Source organism: Dreissena polymorpha, chromosome 12 (assembly GCF_020536995.1).
Source record: "Dreissena polymorpha isolate Duluth1 chromosome 12, UMN_Dpol_1.0, whole genome shotgun sequence".
NCBI classification, from domain to species: domain Eukaryota; kingdom Metazoa; phylum Mollusca; class Bivalvia; order Myida; family Dreissenidae; genus Dreissena; species Dreissena polymorpha.
In genome coordinates, this window is record NC_068366.1 from 39,006,883 (window position 1) to 39,012,264 (window position 5,382).

Below are 5,382 nucleotides of genomic sequence, written 5' to 3' on the forward strand. Positions count from 1 at the left end.
AAAAGTATTGGTAGGTTCATAAGTTAATTCTGGTGAATCAAGTGACCCAAAAAAGTATTGGTAGGTTCATAAGTTAATACTGGTGAATCAAGTAGCCCAGAAAAGTATTGGTAGGTTCATAAGTTAATACTGGTGAATCAAGTAGCCCAGAAAAGTATTGGTAGGTTCATAAGTTAATACTGGTGAATCAAGTAGCCCAGAAAAGTATTGGTAGGTTCATAAGTTAATACTGGTGAATCAAGTAGCCCAGAAAAGTATTGGTATGTTACCTGATTGGCATGATATGAATAAAATAATGTTTAAAATAGCAAACAAATTTCATACATAGTTTTTATGATAAGTTTTAGTGTACATTTCAAAATTACAAATATGCTTATATGTTATTTCAGAGTAAATTGAAGGCAGCCAACAATTGGACGGTGGTGCCAATCAATGAAAAGAAGGGATACACGTACATGCACTGAGTACACAGAGATCATCAAGGAAAAAACCCTTCGATCAAAGTTCCATTTTGATTAAGCTTATCCAAAGCTTATCCAATCTACAATTGCCCCTTATATATCCACCTGCGGCTAATGAGGAGCTGCAATATCCAATAGGTCAAGGGCAAGCAACCCTGAAACAATATGAAGATTTACTCATACAAATTGGTACATGGTGTATGTAACTATGTTGTTTTAACTAACTTCAACATACCATTATTATGAATTAGAAAATTGACAAAGCTAAAATCAATGATAACTGACTATGGGTAGGAACATGTTGTGTGAATTTGGTAGCATGGTTTTATAGGATGTATACCATTGAGTATGAAAGTGCATGTGTGACCCTGGCTGTTTTTTCAGTCAGTAGATGACTTTAGTATTTGAAATGATACTTGAATTTATTTGTGTAATATGAAGGCGTGACCAAATGTGTGACATTATGGTCGACTGTCCTGTCATCATCATGGTGATAAAATGTGATTTTAATAAGTGAACTGCTTATAAACATAGGGCAGAAATACCATTGATAAAATACTGACGAACATAGCATACAAGTGCCCTGAAATGCCATGAGAATATGTATTTGAGTTTTAAGTGTGTAAGGTATTGTAAATTTTGTTAATTGTTTTGTTATAAAAATATAGGATCCAAAGTATTCAATCATAGATCACTCTGAAAAAGAAGAATATGTAAAAACCTTGTCTGGCAAATAACTACATAAACAATGGGCCAAGTTCCAGATTTTTTTGTCACAAGTCAAGACCATTAACAGGAATTGTTGACTTATAGGTGTTATGTATCATGATTTGTGTTAAGTTTTTTATGGGAGACCCATGATCAAACATGGTGAATTAATTGTTTTGTTATTACAATAGAGGATCCAAAGTATTTGATCATAGGTCACTCTGAAACAGAAGAATTTGTGAAAACCTTGTCTGGCAAATAGCTAAATAAACACTGGGCTCAGCATTTTCCTGATTTTTTGTAACAAGTAAAGACTATGAAAAGGAATTATTAACTCTTTTAGGTATAAGCTACCATAGTCAATGTTGAGTGCATGCTGCACACCACATTTGTTTATGTTCCATTAACAATGACATCAAAGCACAATGCTATATATAGATTATGTATTGTTTTCCATTGTTTATCAGTCTATAAACAACCATTTATTGTAATAGCCTTACATAAACTGTCATAAAGATGATAAAGTGCTGTTTATCCATAAATAAAAAATTGGTGGAATTCAGAAATAATTTGATCTGTCAAATGTTGAAAGTTGGAAACATTTATTCAAAATGTTATCAATTATAGTTTTGTTTCATGAATATATAGTATTATGTTTTGTGTTCATTATGTTATGGATTTTGTTGTTTTGGTTTAAAATGTTTTAATAAATAACATGAAGAAATAAGAAGCTAGTTGTTCAATTTTGATTTATTATTGCATGTATATTGCACAGCAAAACATTACTGCAAGAATGTTAAGTGCACACCTTATTATAATACATGTTGAGTTCAACACTGAACAAAAGAATATGCATCAATTAAAAACGACTCATAATACATTATTATATGAAACTGCATCATGATTCAAAAGTTAAAGAGCATATAGACAGCTAAAACCTAAATAGGTGAGCCTTGCCTTGGGAAAATGGGGCTTAATGCATGTGCGTAAATTGTCGTACGAGATTAACCTGTGCTGATCATACCAATCAGGCAGACAATTGCTGCTTTATTGTATTTTTTGTTGAGAGGGAGTCTCTTAGAGGAAATCCAGATAAGGCGAAGTGTTGCCCCTGATTAGCCTGTGCAGTCTGCACAGCCTAATCTTGGACAACCTTAAGTACATGCATTATACCCCCTTTTCCCAGAGCGAGGCTCAAATATTTATTAAATGATTGATTAAGTCTTCCACATAACATCTTTTAAGAAACTTTCAGTAAAACATGTTTAGTTGATGACAGGCACTGCAAAATCAGTAGTAAATTCATAGTATTAATTTGTGTTACATTATGATACATATTGTTGCTGGTTATAAATGTGGAAAAAGTTTGAATATGCATTGCTAAAATACATGTTAATTTTCTAAGAACTGCCCCTTTTATTTAAGGAATACTGTATGTATGCCCCTGTAATATTTCTGACAAAAGAACAAGATAAATAAATAATGATTAATAGAACAGTAAACTTGGTTTTCATTTTGTATACAAAGGATAATTATGTTCTTATTATTTACACTATATTGAAAGAAATAAGATTACATCATTTAATAAAGAATGCATTACTGAAGATTCAAATTTAAAACAACCGTTTATCCACTTAAATGTTGCAAGCATTCTTAAACAACAAGACTAAAAAAGCTGTTAACAATAATTTTATTAACTACTTCCTTTCAAAAAAAGGCAGGTACAGTTTTGTTGTCGTCCCGTTGAAGGTGTCCATGTATCCAAAGGATGTACTGAGATCAATCTGTGTCCTCCACATCTTCAGTGCCAACACGTTGTTCCGAAACGTTTCCTGGATAAGGAGGGTGAGAGGATCAGTCACCACTTAACCCTTTTTCTGAAAAATATGAACACATAAAAAACTCAAAACCCCTTGCTCAATCTATCTATATATATATATATTAGCTGTTATTGTCCAACTTTTAAGATGCCGGAACATAATGGCCACTGTTTCGACAGTAAATGAGTTAAATTTTCTACACTTTTGATTTTAAGCTGAGACAATTACATGAGTAGTTTTACGTGTTCTATATTCATATTACAAGCAACAATATTTGATAAAGATAAAATGCATTACTAATTCCGTTAAACAGGCCCACAGACAAATAAAATATTTGATATAGATAAAATGCATTAATAATTCTGTTAAACAGTCCACAGAAAAATAACATATTTGAAATAGATAAAGTGCATTATTAATTCTGTTAAACAGGCCCACAGAAAAATAAACATGAAAAATGGGTCATATTCAACAACAGTAAACATACTGGTCTCTGGCTTGTACAGTATTGTCAGGCCATGCCACAACAAAGCTGGTCTTCATCATGGTCTACCAAATGGACAATTCTTGCAAACACACCATCATGGTTAGCTTGAGGATGGTCCAAGCTGGGCCAGGACAGGCTGTCAGTGATAACTGCTGACTGTCTGGCAGCAATTTCCTTCAACAGCTCCTATGCTTCCGTATAAGTAAGGTGGTCTATGATATCCTTGAAAAAACATTTCTGCATTTAACAATAAATGTTTTGAACATAAAGCTAAGAATTTTGACACAAGATGTAGCTACATGTACATATAGATTTTTTTTATTTTTCATGACACCATTTTTAAACATTCCTGTCAGTTTTTTTTGTAAAATTTCAATATTCACCTAGTGTAGTGTAGGATCATTTTTTAAATTCTTTGCTCATGTAGCAACACAGTTTTACATACAAAGACTTTGTTTTATATATCAACAATTAGTGCGTTGAACTGTGTTTTTTTTCTGTTACCATTCAAGAATATTGTGAAATGACATAAAAAAATTTTCAATGAAATCTCAACTTGCCTGAATATCTGAAAACATTATCTACAAATTATTTCAATATTCTCAAATGAAATCAACAGAAAAAAATGCAGCTAAATAAGTATACCTTTCCTGTTTCTTGTACCAAAGTGACAAAATCCAGTTCCCTTCTTCATAAACTTCTTGGTTTAATTATGGTTGTATCCTATTGAAAAAGTAAATACACAATTTAAACCACCTTTTGAAACTATTTATGGTCTCTATTAAAAAAGTGAGTTGTAAATATTTGGTATTATTATCTAATAAGTTTTCTTCGACATTCAGGAAATCAAATCTTGAGGATATTCAAAACAATTGAAAAAAGAGGAATATCCAGAATATTCTTGGCTTTTACAAATATAATGATACATGCATTTCAGATGACCTGTATTTGATTTATTCAAAATACAATGTACTGTTGAAATACACATTTATCAAAATATATACGTGCTTTGCTAAATTACCAAAGAATATAAAGATAAAATACTTTAAATAAAGAAACAATAAGATGCACGAAAATAAATTGGGGCGAGTTGTCTCTTGGTTGGAGCGAGTGACCATATGTTTGATGCGAGTTTGTTTTGGGGCAAGTTGGTATTGGGGCGAGTTGTCTGGCGCCAGCTACATGCATTTGATGCCATGAATTACTAAACTGTGTTACTATTTTCAAAAATATTTTGGTTATTCAGTTTATTTATAAAATAGCTGTGCAGAAGAAACTGATATAAATACATTAACCCTTTGCATGCTGGGAAATTTGTCATCTGCTAAATGTCATCCGCTGAATTTCTAAAACTAGCCATTTCTTCGATTTTTTTTCAAAGAATACTATCAGAATAGCAAACAGTTTGGATCCTGATGAGACGCCACGTTCTGTGGAGTCTCATCTGGAACCAAACTGTTTGCAAAGGCCTTCAAAATTCGGTTCCAGCGCTTAAAGGGTTAACTATGAGTTTTGGGTTTAAATTAATAACCTACCAGTACCATTCAAATGCATTTTAGTTAATAATAAATGTCATTGTCATATAACACACAATAATGAATATGTCAATAAATGCACAGCATCTTGAATTGCCTGCCAACAAATAATGTTGTCACTGTCAGTTATGAGGAAAGAAAAAGATACTGTAATGTTTAAATGATCTCAGTACTCCAAGGCTAATGATAAATTTAATTTATTTGCGCGAATACTAAAGTTAATTCTGTATTCAACTTGGCTTTTAATTTTAGTCTCTGTCTGTTACTTAAGCTCGATTGGTCATTGTCGGCTCGGGTACTACTTATATGTACCCCGGGTACTCTTAAGTATACTTACATGTACCCCGGGTACGGTAAATATACTTACACGT

At 32.2% G+C, this 5,382-nt stretch overlaps 1 long non-coding RNA gene across 1 annotated transcript; it reads right to left on the reverse strand.

The window, feature by feature from the left end:
• Positions 1–2,513: 2,513 nt before the first annotated feature.
• On the reverse strand, positions 2,514–4,157 carry LOC127853636 (uncharacterized). The gene is made up of 3 exons (XR_008036705.1): positions 4,122–4,157; positions 3,477–3,698; positions 2,514–3,046 (listed from the first exon to the last, which is right to left on the reverse strand). It is a non-coding gene; the product is annotated as an uncharacterized LOC127853636 (long non-coding RNA).
• Positions 4,158–5,382: the final 1,225 nt, after the last annotated feature.